The sequence below is a fragment of the Lampris incognitus genome, chromosome 1 (genome assembly GCF_029633865.1).
Source record: "Lampris incognitus isolate fLamInc1 chromosome 1, fLamInc1.hap2, whole genome shotgun sequence".
Classification (NCBI taxonomy): Eukaryota; Metazoa; Chordata; class Actinopteri; order Lampriformes; family Lampridae; genus Lampris; species Lampris incognitus.
Window position 1 is genome coordinate 70,283,526 of NC_079211.1, and position 14,109 is coordinate 70,297,634.

The window sequence follows — 14,109 nt, forward strand, 5'->3', positions numbered from 1 at the left end:
TTTCCAGTAGGATCACTTCACTGACACGAACCAGAGGTCGTGACCGACAGGCTCCAGTAGGATCACTTCACTGACATGAACCAGAGGTAGTGACCGACAGTCTCCAGTAGGATCAATTCACTGACATGAGCCAGAGGTAGTGACGGACAGTCTCCAGTACGATCACGTCACTGACATGAACCAGAGGAAGTGACGGACAGTTTCCAGTAGGATCACTTCACTGACATGAACCAGAGGTAGTGACATACAGTCTCCAGTAGGATCACTTCACTGACATGAACCAGAGGAAGTGACGGACAGTTTCCAGTAGGATCACTTCACTGACATGAACCAGAGGTAGTGACGGACAGTCTCCAGTAGGATCACTTCACTGACATGATCTAGAGGTAATGACGGACAGTCTCCCGTAGGATCACTTCACTGACATGAACTAGAGGTAGTGACGGACAGTCTCCAGTAGGATCACGTCACTGACATGAACCAGAAGTAGTGACGGACAATCTCCACTAGGATCACTTCACTGACATGAACTAGAGGTAGTGACGGACAGTCTCCAGTAGGATCACTTCATTGACATGAACTAGATGTAGTGACGGACAGTCCCCCGTAGGATCACTTCACTGACATGAACTAGAGGGAGTGACGGACAGTCTCCACTAGGATCACTTCACTGACATGAACCAGAGGTAGTGACGGACAGTCTCCAGTAGGATCACTTCACTGACATGAACCAGAGGTAGTGACGGACAGTCTCCACTAGGATCACGTCACTGACATGAACCAGAGGTCGTGACGGACAGTGTCCAGTAGGATCACTTCACTGACATGAACCAGAAGTAGTGACGGACAGTCTCCAGTAGGATCACTTCACTGACATGAACCAGAGGTAGTGACGGACAGTCTCCAGTAGGATCACGTCACTGACATGAACCAGGGGTCGTGACGGACAGTCTCCAGTAGGATCACTTCACTGTCATGAACCAATAGTAGTGACGGACAGCCTCCAGTAGGATCACTCACTGAGATGAACCAGAGGTCGTGACTGACAGTCTCCAGTAGGATCACTTCACGGACATGAACCAGAGGTAGTGACGGACAGTCTCCAGTAGATCACTTCACTGACATGAACCAATAGTAGTGACGGACAGTCTCCAGTAGGATCACTTCACTGACATGAACCAGAGTTCGTGACCGACAGTCTCCAGTAGGATCACTTCACTGACATGAACCAGAGGTAGTGACATACAGTTTCCAGTAGGATCACTTCACTGACATTAACCATAGGTAGTGACGGACAGTCTCCAGTAGGATCACTTCACTGACATGAACCAGAGGAAGTGACGGACAGTTTCCAGTAGGATCACTTCACTGACATGAACCAGAGGTAGTGACCGACAGTCTCCAGTAGGATCACTTCACTGACATGAACCAGAGGTAGTGACGGACAGTCTCCAGTACGATCACGTCACTGACATGAACCAGAGGAAGTGACGGACAGTTTCCAGAAGGATCACTTCACTGACACGAACCAGAGGTCGTGACCGACAGTCTCCAGTAGGATCACTTCACTGACATGAACCAGAGGTCGTGACGGACAGTCTCCAGTAGGATCACTTCACTGTCATGAACCAATAGTAGTGACGGACAGCCTCCAGTAGGATCACTCACTGAGATGAACCAGAGGTCGTGACTGACAGTCTCCAGTAGGATCACTTCACGAACATGAACCAGAGGTAGTGACGGACAGTCTCCAGTAGATCACTTCACTGACATGAACCAATAGTAGTGACGGACAGTCTCCAGTAGGATCACTTCACTGACACGAACCAGAGGTCGTGACCGACAGTCTCCAGTAGGATCACTTCACTGACATGAACCAGAGGTAGTGACGGACAGTCTCCTTAGGATCACGTCACTGACATGAACCAGAGGTCGTGACGGACAGTCTCCAGTAGGATCACTTCACTGACATGAACCAATAGTAGTGACGGACAGCCTTCAGTAGGATCACTCACTGAGATGAACCAGAGGTCGTGACTGACAGTCTCCAGTAGGATCACTTCACGGACATGAACCAGAGGTAGTGACGGACAGTCTCCAGTAGATCACTTCACTGACATGAACCAATAGTAGTGACGGACAGTCTCCAGTAGGATCACTTCACTGACATGAACCAGAGGTCGTGACCGACAGTCTCCAGTAGGATCACTTCACTGACATGAACCAGAGGTAGTGACATACAGTTTCCAGTAGGATCACTTCACTGACATTAACCATAGGTAGTGACGGACAGTCTCCAGTAGGATCACTTCACTGACATGAACCAGAGGAAGTGACGGACAGTTTCCAGTAGGATCACTTCACTGACATGAACCAGAGGTAGTGACGGACAGTCTCCAGTACGATCACGTCACTGACATGAACCAGAGTAAGTGACGGACAGTTTCCAGTAGGATCACTTCACTGAGACGAACCAGAGGTCGTGACCGACAGTCTCCAGTAGGATCACTTCACTGACATGAACCATAGGTAGTGACGGATTGTCTCCAGTAGGATCACTTCACTGACATGAACCTGAGGAAGTGACGGACAGTTTCCAGTAGGATCACGTCACTGACATGAACCAGAGGTCGTGACGGACAGTCACCGGTAGGATCACTTCACTGACATGAACCAGAGGTAATGACGGACAGCCTCCACTAGGATCACTTCACTGACATGAAGCAGAGGCAGTGACGGACAGTCTCCAGTAGGATCACTTCACTGACATGAACCAGAGGTAGTGACCGACAGTCTCCAGTAGGATCACTTCACTGACATGAACCAGAGGTAGTGACGGACAGTCTCCAGTACGATCACGTCATTGACATGAACCAGAGGAAGTGACGGACAGTTTCCAGTAGGATCACTTCACTGACACGAACCAGAGGTCGTGACCGACAGGCTCCAGTAGGATCACTTCACTGACATGAACCAGAGGTAGTGACCGACAGTCTCCAGTAGGATCAATTCACTGACATGAGCCAGAGGTAGTGACGGACAGTCTCCAGTACGATCACGTCACTGACATGAACCAGAGGAAGTGACGGACAGTTTCCAGTAGGATCACTTCACTGACATGAACCAGAGGTAGTGACATACAGTCTCCAGTAGGATCACTTCACTGACATGAACCAGAGGAAGTGACGGACAGTTTCCAGTAGGATCACTTCACTGACATGAACCAGAGGTAGTGACGGACAGTCTCCAGTAGGATCACTTCACTGACATGATCTAGAGGTAATGACGGACAGTCTCCCGTAGGATCACTTCACTGACATGAACTAGAGGTAGTGACGGACAGTCTCCAGTAGGATCACGTCACTGACATGAACCAGAAGTAGTGACGGACAATCTCCACTAGGATCACTTCACTGACATGAACTAGAGGTAGTGACGGAGAGTCTCCAGTAGGATCACTTCATTGACATGAACTAGATGTAGTGACGGACAGTCCCCCGTAGGATCACTTCACTGACATGAACTAGAGGGAGTGACGGACAGTCTCCACTAGGATCACTTCACTGACATGAACCAGAGGTAGTGACGGACAGTCTCCAGTAGGATCACTTCACTGACATGAACCAGAGGTAGTGACGGACAGTCTCCACTAGGATCACGTCACTGACATGAACCAGAGGTCGTGACGGACAGTGTCCAGTAGGATCACTTCACTGACATGAACCAGAGGTAGTGACGGACAGTCTCCACTAGGATCACGTCACTGACATGAACCAGAGGTCGTGACGGACAGTGTCCAGTAGGATCACTTCACTGACATGAACCAGAAGTAGTGACGGACAGTCTCCAGTAGGATCACTTCACTGACATGAACCAGAGGTAGTGACGGACAGTCTCCAGTAGGATCACGTCACTGACATGAACCAGGGGTCGTGACGGACAGTCTCCAGTAGGATCACTTCACTGTCATGAACCAATAGTAGTGACGGACAGCCTCCAGTAGGATCACTCACTGAGATGAACCAGAGGTCGTGACTGACAGTCTCCAGTAGGATCACTTCACGGACATGAACCAGAGGTAGTGACGGACAGTCTCCAGTAGATCACTTCACTGACATGAACCAATAGTAGTGACGGACAGTCTCCAGTAGGATCACTTCACTGACATGAACCAGAGTTCGTGACCGACAGTCTCCAGTAGGATCACTTCACTGACATGAACCAGAGGTAGTGACATACAGTTTCCAGTAGGATCACTTCACTGACATTAACCATAGGTAGTGACGGACAGTCTCCAGTAGGATCACTTCACTGACATGAACCAGAGGAAGTGACGGACAGTTTCCAGTAGGATCACTTCACTGACATGAACCAGAGGTAGTGACCGACAGTCTCCAGTAGGATCACTTCACTGACATGAACCAGAGGTAGTGACGGACAGTCTCCAGTACGATCACGTCACTGACATGAACCAGAGGAAGTGACGGGCAGTTTCCAGTAGGATCACTTCACTGACACGAACCAGAGGTCGTGACCGACAGTCTCCAGTAGGATCACTTCACTGACATGAACCAGAGGTCGTGACGGACAGTCTCCAGTAGGATCACTTCACTGTCATGAACCAATAGTAGTGACGGACAGCCTCCAGTAGGATCACTCACTGAGATGAACCAGAGGTCGTGACTGACAGTCTCCAGTAGGATCACTTCACGAACATGAACCAGAGGTAGTGACGGACAGTCTCCAGTAGATCACTTCACTGACATGAACCAATAGTAGTGACGGACAGTCTCCAGTAGGATCACTTCACTGACATGAATCAGAGGTCGTGACCGACAGTCTCCAGTAGGATCACTTCACTGACATGAACCAGAGGTAGTGACATACAGTTTCCAGTAGGATCACTTCACTGACATTAACCATAGGTAGTGACGGACAGTTTCCAGTAGGATCACTTCACTGACACGAACCAGAGGTCGTGACCGACAGTCTCCAGTAGGATCACTTCACTGACATGAACCAGAGGTAGTGACCGACAGTCTCCAGTAGGATCAATTCACTGACATGAGCCAGAGGTAGTGACGGACAGTCTCCAGTACGATCACGTCACTGACATGAACCAGAGGAAGTGACGGACAGTTTCCAGTAGGATCACTTCACTGACATGAACCAGAGGTAGTGACATACAGTCTCCAGTAGGATCACTTCACTGACATGAACCAGAGGAAGTGACGGACAGTTTCCAGTAGGATCACTTCACTGACATGAACCAGAGGTAGTGACGGACAGTCTCCAGTAGGATCACTTCACTGACATTATCTAGAGGTAATGACGGACAGTCTCCCGTAGGATCACTTCACTGACATGAACTAGAGGTAGTGACGGACAGTCTCCAGTAGGATCACGTCACTGACATGAACCAGAAGTAGTGACGGACAATCTCCACTAGGATCACTTCACTGACATGAACTAGAGGAAGTGACGGACAGTCTACAGTAGGATCACTTCATTGACATGAACTAGATGTAGTGACGGACAGTCCCCCGTAGGATCACTTCACTGACATGAACTAGAGGGAGTGACGGACAGTCTCCACTAGGATCACTTCACTGACATGAACCAGAGGTAGTGACGGACAGTCTCCAGTAGGATCACTTCACTGACATGAACCAGAGGTAGTGACGGACAGTCTCCACTAGGATCACGTCACTGACATGAACCAGAGGTCGTGACGGACAGTGTCCAGTAGGATCACTTCACTGACATGAACCAGAAGTAGTGACGGACAGTCTCCAGTAGGATCACTTCACTGACATGAACCAGAGGTAGTGACGGACAGTCTCCAGTAGGATCACGTCACTGACATGAACCAGGGGTCGTGACGGACAGTCTCCAGTAGGATCACTTCACTGTCATGAACCAATAGTAGTGACGGACAGCCTCCAGTAGGATCACTCACTGAGATGAACCAGAGGTCGTGACTGACAGTCTCCAGTAGGATCACTTCACGGACATGAACCAGAGGTAGTGACGGACAGTCTCCAGTAGATCACTTCACTGACATGAACCAATAGTAGTGACGGACAGTCTCCAGTAGGATCACTTCACTGACATGAACCAGAGTTCGTGACCGACAGTCTCCAGTAGGATCACTTCACTGACATGAACCAGAGGTAGTGACATACAGTTTCCAGTAGGATCACTTCACTGACATTAACCATAGGTAGTGACGGACAGTCTCCAGTAGGATCACTTCACTGACATGAACCAGAGGAAGTGACGGACAGTTTCCAGTAGGATCACTTCACTGACATGAACCAGAGGTAGTGACCGACAGTCTCCAGTAGGATCACTTCACTGACATGAACCAGAGGTAGTGACGGACAGTCTCCAGTACGATCACGTCACTGACATGAACCAGAGGAAGTGACGGACAGTTTCCAGTAGGATCACTTCACTGACACGAACCAGAGGTCGTGACCGACAGTCTCCAGTAGGATCACTTCACTGACATGAACCAGAGGTCGTGACGGACAGTCTCCAGTAGGATCACTTCACTGTCATGAACCAATAGTAGTGACGGACAGCCTCCAGTAGGATCACTCACTGAGATGAACCAGAGGTCGTGACTGACAGTCTCCAGTAGGATCACTTCACGAACATGAACCAGAGGTAGTGACGGACAGTCTCCAGTAGATCACTTCACTGACATGAACCAATAGTAGTGACGGACAGTCTCCAGTAGGATCACTTCACTGACATGAATCAGAGGTCGTGACCGACAGTCTCCAGTAGGATCACTTCACTGACATGAACCAGAGGTAGTGACATACAGTTTCCAGTAGGATCACTTCACTGACATTAACCATAGGTAGTGACGGACAGTTTCCAGTAGGATCACTTCACTGACACGAACCAGAGGTCGTGACCGACAGTCTCCAGTAGGATCACTTCACTGACATGAACCAGAGGTAGTGACCGACAGTCTCCAGTAGGATCAATTCACTGACATGAGCCAGAGGTAGTGACGGACAGTCTCCAGTACGATCACGTCACTGACATGAACCAGAGGAAGTGACGGACAGTTTCCAGTAGGATCACTTCACTGACATGAACCAGAGGTAGTGACATACAGTCTCCAGTAGGATCACTTCACTGACATGAACCAGAGGAAGTGACGGACAGTTTCCAGTAGGATCACTTCACTGACATGAACCAGAGGTAGTGACGGACAGTCTCCAGTAGGATCACTTCACTGACATGATCTAGAGGTAATGACGGACAGTCTCCCGTAGGATCACTTCACTGACATGAACTAGAGGTAGTGACGGACAGTCTCCAGTAGGATCACGTCACTGACATGAACCAGAAGTAGTGACGGACAATCTCCACTAGGATCACTTCACTGACATGAACTAGAGGTAGTGACGGACAGTCTCCAGTAGGATCACTTCATTGACATGAACTAGATGTAGTGACGGACAGTCCCCCGTAGGATCACTTCACTGACATGAACTAGAGGGAGTGACGGACAGTCTCCACTAGGATCACTTCACTGACATGAACCAGAGGTAGTGACGGACAGTCTCCAGTAGGATCACTTCACTGACATGAACCAGAGGTAGTGACGGACAGTCTCCACTAGGATCACGTCACTGACATGAACCAGAGGTCGTGACGGACAGTGTCCAGTAGGATCACTTCACTGACATGAACCAGAAGTAGTGACGGACAGTCTCCAGTAGGATCACTTCACTGACATGAACCAGAGGTAGTGACGGACAGTCTCCAGTAGGATCACGTCACTGACATGAACCAGGGGTCGTGACGGACAGTCTCCAGTAGGATCACTTCACTGTCATGAACCAATAGTAGTGACGGACAGCCTCCAGTAGGATCACTCACTGAGATGAACCAGAGGTCGTGACTGACAGTCTCCAGTAGGATCACTTCACGGACATGAACCAGAGGTAGTGACGGACAGTCTCCAGTAGATCACTTCACTGACATGAACCAATAGTAGTGACGGACAGTCTCCAGTAGGATCACTTCACTGACATGAACCAGAGTTCGTGACCGACAGTCTCCAGTAGGATCACTTCACTGACATGAACCAGAGGTAGTGACATTCAGTTTCCAGTAGGATCACTTCACTGACATTAACCATAGGTAGTGACGGACAGTCTCCAGTAGGATCACTTCACTGACATGAACCAGAGGAAGTGACGGACAGTTTCCAGTAGGATCACTTCACTGACATGAACCAGAGGTAGTGACGGACAGTCTCCAGTAGATCACTTCACTGACATGAACCAATAGTAGTGACGGACAGTCTCCAGTAGGATCACTTCACTGACATGAATCAGAGGTCGTGACCGACAGTCTCCAGTAGGATCACTTCACTGACATGAACCAGAGGTAGTGACATACAGTTTCCAGTAGGATCACTTCACTGACATTAACCATAGGTAGTGACGGACAGTTTCCAGTAGGATCACTTCACTGACACGAACCAGAGGTCGTGACCGACAGTCTCCAGTAGGATCACTTCACTGACATGAACCAGAGGTAGTGACCGACAGTCTCCAGTAGGATCAATTCACTGACATGAGCCAGAGGTAGTGACGGACAGTCTCCAGTAGGATCACTTCACTGACATGAACCAGAGGAAGTGACGGACAGTTTCCAGTAGGATCACTTCACTGACATGAACCAGAGGTAGTGACCGACAGTCTCCAGTAGGATCACTTCACTGACATGAATCAGAGGTCGTGACCGACAGTCTCCAGTAGGATCACTTCACTGACATGAACCAGAGGTAGTGACATACAGTTTCCAGTAGGATCACTTCACTGACATTAACCATAGGTAGTGACGGACAGTTTCCAGTAGGATCACTTCACTGACACGAACCAGAGGTCGTGACCGACAGTCTCCAGTAGGATCACTTCACTGACATGAACCAGAGGTAGTGACCGACAGTCTCCAGTAGGATCAATTCACTGACATGAGCCAGAGGTAGTGACGGACAGTCTCCAGTACGATCACGTCACTGACATGAACCAGAGGAAGTGACGGACAGTTTCCAGTAGGATCACTTCACTGACATGAACCAGAGGTAGTGACATACAGTCTCCAGTAGGATCACTTCACTGACATGAACCAGAGGAAGTGACGGACAGTTTCCAGTAGGATCACTTCACTGACATGAACCAGAGGTAGTGACGGACAGTCTCCAGTAGGATCACTTCACTGACATGATCTAGAGGTAATGACGGACAGTCTCCCGTAGGATCACTTCACTGACATGAACTAGAGGTAGTGACGGACAGTCTCCAGTAGGATCACGTCACTGACATGAACCAGAAGTAGTGACGGACAATCTCCACTAGGATCACTTCACTGACATGAACTAGAGGTAGTGACGGACAGTCTCCAGTAGGATCACTTCATTGACATGAACTAGATGTAGTGACGGACAGTCCCCCGTAGGATCACTTCACTGACATGAACTAGAGGGAGTGACGGACAGTCTCCACTAGGATCACTTCACTGACATGAACCAGAGGTAGTGACGGACAGTCTCCAGTAGGATCACTTCACTGACATGAACCAGAGGTAGTGACGGACAGTCTCCACTAGGATCACGTCACTGACATGAACCAGAGGTCGTGACGGACAGTGTCCAGTAGGATCACTTCACTGACATGAACCAGAAGTAGTGACGGACAGTCTCCAGTAGGATCACTTCACTGACATGAACCAGAGGTAGTGACGGACAGTCTCCAGTAGGATCACGTCACTGACATGAACCAGGGGTCGTGACGGACAGTCTCCAGTAGGATCACTTCACTGTCATGAACCAATAGTAGTGACGGACAGCCTCCAGTAGGATCACTCACTGAGATGAACCAGAGGTCGTGACTGACAGTCTCCAGTAGGATCACTTCACGGACATGAACCAGAGGTAGTGACGGACAGTCTCCAGTAGATCACTTCACTGACATGAACCAATAGTAGTGACGGACAGTCTCCAGTAGGATCACTTCACTGACATGAACCAGAGTTCGTGACCGACAGTCTCCAGTAGGATCACTTCACTGACATGAACCAGAGGTAGTGACATTCAGTTTCCAGTAGGATCACTTCACTGACATTAACCATAGGTAGTGACGGACAGTCTCCAGTAGGATCACTTCACTGACATGAACCAGAGGAAGTGACGGACAGTTTCCAGTAGGATCACTTCACTGACATGAACCAGAGGTAGTGACGGACAGTCTCCAGTAGATCACTTCACTGACATGAACCAATAGTAGTGACGGACAGTCTCCAGTAGGATCACTTCACTGACATGAATCAGAGGTCGTGACCGACAGTCTCCAGTAGGATCACTTCACTGACATGAACCAGAGGTAGTGACATACAGTTTCCAGTAGGATCACTTCACTGACATTAACCATAGGTAGTGACGGACAGTTTCCAGTAGGATCACTTCACTGACACGAACCAGAGGTCGTGACCGACAGTCTCCAGTAGGATCACTTCACTGACATGAACCAGAGGTAGTGACCGACAGTCTCCAGTAGGATCAATTCACTGACATGAGCCAGAGGTAGTGACGGACAGTCTCCAGTAGGATCACTTCACTGACATGAACCAGAGGAAGTGACGGACAGTTTCCAGTAGGATCACTTCACTGACATGAACCAGAGGTAGTGACCGACAGTCTCCAGTAGGATCACTTCACTGACATGAACCAGAGGTAGTGACGGACAGTCTCCAGTACGATCACGTCACTGACATGAACCAGAGGAAGTGACGGACAGTTTCCAGTAGGATCACTTCACTGACACGAACCAGAGGTCGCGACCGACAGTCTCCAGTAGGATCACTTCACTGACATGAACCAGAGGTCGTGACGGACAGTCTCCAGTAGGATCACTTCACTGTCATGAACCAATAGTAGTGACGGACAGCCTCCAGTAGGATCACTCACTGAGATGAACCAGAGGTCGTGACTGACAGTCTCCAGTAGGATCACTTCACGAACATGAACCAGAGGTAGTGACGGACAGTCTCCAGTAGATCACTTCACTGACATGAACCAATAGTAGTGACGGACAGTCTCCAGTAGGATCACTTCACTGACATGAATCAGAGGTCGTGACCGACAGTCTCCAGTAGGATCACTTCACTGACATGAACCAGAGGTAGTGACATACAGTTTCCAGTAGGATCACTTCACTGACATTAACCATAGGTAGTGACGGACAGTTTCCAGTAGGATCACTTCACTGACACGAACCAGAGGTCGTGACCGACAGTCTCCAGTAGGATCACTTCACTGACATGAACCAGAGGTAGTGACCGACAGTCTCCAGTAGGATCAATTCACTGACATGAGCCAGAGGTAGTGACGGACAGTCTCCAGTACGATCACGTCACTGACATGAACCAGAGGAAGTGACGGACAGTTTCCAGTAGGATCACTTCACTGACATGAACCAGAGGTAGTGACGGACAGTCTCCAGTAGGATCACGTCACTGACATGAACCAGAAGTAGTGACGGACAGTCTCCAGTAGGATCACTTCACTGACATGAACCAGAGGTAGTGACGGACAGTCTCCAGTAGGATCACGTCACTGACATGAACCAGGGGTCGTGACGGACAGTCTCCAGTAGGATCACTTCACTGTCATGAACCAATAGTAGTGACGGACAGCCTCCAGTAGGATCACTCACTGAGATGAACCAGAGGTCGTGACTGACAGTCTCCAGTAGGATCACTTCACGGACATGAACCAGAGGTAGTGACGGACAGTCTCCAGTAGATCACTTCACTGACATGAACCAATAGTAGTGACGGACAGTCTCCAGTAGGATCACTTCACTGACATGAACCAGAGTTCGTGACCGACAGTCTCCAGTAGGATCACTTCACTGACATGAACCAGAGGTAGTTACATACAGTTTCCAGTAGGATCACTTCACTGACATTAACCATAGGTAGTGACGGACAGTCTCCAGTAGGATCACTTCACTGACATGAACCAGAGGAAGTGACGGACAGTTTCCAGTAGGATCACTTCACTGACATGAACCAGAGGTAGTGACCGACAGTCTCCAGTAGGATCACTTCACTGACATAAACCAGAGGTAGTGACGGACAGTCTCCAGTACGATCACGTCACTGACATGAACCAGAGGAAGTGACGGACAGTTTCCAGTAGGATCACTTCACTGACACGAACCAGAGGTCGTGACCGACAGTCTCCAGTAGGATCACTTCACTGACATGAACCAGAGGTCGTGACGGACAGTCTCCAGTAGGATCACTTCACTGTCATGAACCAATAGTAGTGACGGACAGCCTCCAGTAGGATCACTCACTGAGATGAACCAGAGGTCGTGACTGACAGTCTCCAGTAGGATCACTTCACGAACATGAACCAGAGGTAGTGACGGACAGTCTCCAGTAGATCACTTCACTGACATGAACCAATAGTAGTGACGGACAGTCTCCAGTAGGATCACTTCACTGACATGAATCAGAGGTCGTGACCGACAGTCTCCAGTAGGATCACTTCACTGACATGAACCAGAGGTAGTGACATACAGTTTCCAGTAGGATCACTTCACTGACATTAACCATAGGTAGTGACGGACAGTTTCCAGTAGGATCACTTCACTGACACGAACCAGAGGTCGTGACCGACAGTCTCCAGTAGGATCACTTCACTGAAATGAACAAGAGGTAGTGACGGACAGTCTCCACTAGGATCACTTCACTGACATGAAGTAGTGTCAGTGACGGACAGTCTCCACTAGGATCACTTCACTGACATGAACTAGAGGTAGTGACGGACAGTCTCCAGTAGGATCACCTCACTGACATGAACCAGAGGTAGTGACGGACAATCTCCAGTAGGATCACTTCACTGATATGAACCAGAGGTAGTGACGGACAGTCTCCACTAGGATCACTTCACTGACATGAACTAGAGGTAGTGACGGACAGTCTCCAGTATGATCACTTCACTGACATGAACCAGAGGTCCTGACCGACAGTCTCCAGTAGGATCACTTCACTGACATGAACCAGAAGTAGTGACGGACAGTCTCCAGTAGGATCACTTCACTGACATGAACCAGAGGTAGTGACGGACAGTCTCCAGTAGGATCACGTCACTGACATGAACCAGAGGTCGTGACGGACAGTCTCCAGTAGGATCACTTCACTGTCATGAACCAATAGTAGTGACGGACAGCCTTCAGTAGGATCACTCACTGAGATGAACCAGAGGTCGTGACTGACAGTCTCCAGTAGGATCACTTCACGGACATGAACCAGAGGTAGTGACGGACAGTCTCCAGTAGATCACTTCCCTGACATGAACCAATAGTAGTGACGGACAGTCTCCAGTAGGATCACTTCACTGACATGAACCAGAGGTCGTGACCGACAGTCTCCAGTAGGATCACTTCACTGACATGAACCAGAGGTAGTGACATACAGTTTCCAGTAGGATCACTTCACTGACATTAACCATAGGTAGTGACGGACAGTCTCCAGTAGGATCATTTCACTGACATGAACCAGAGGAAGTGACGGACAGTTTCCAGTAGGATCACTTCACTGACATGAACCAGAGGTAGTGACCGACAATCTCCAGTAGGATCACTTCACTGACATGAACCAGAGGTAGTGACGGACAGTCTCCAGTACGATCACGTCACTGACATGAACCAATAGTAGTGACGGACAGTTTCCAGTACGATCACTTCACTGACACGAACCAGAGGTCGTGACCGACAGTCTCCAGTAGGATCACTTCACTGACATGAACCATAGGTAGTGACGGAAAGTCTACAGTAGGATCACTTCACTGACATGAACCTGAGGAAGTGACGGACAGTCTCCAGTACGATCACTTCACTGACATGAACCAATAGTAGTGACGGACAGTCTCCAGTAGGATCACTTCACTGACATGAATCAGAGGTCGTGACCGACAGTCTCCAGTAGGATCACTTCACTGACATGAACCAGAGGTAGTGACATACAGTTTCCAGTAGGATCACTTCACTGACATTAACCATAGGT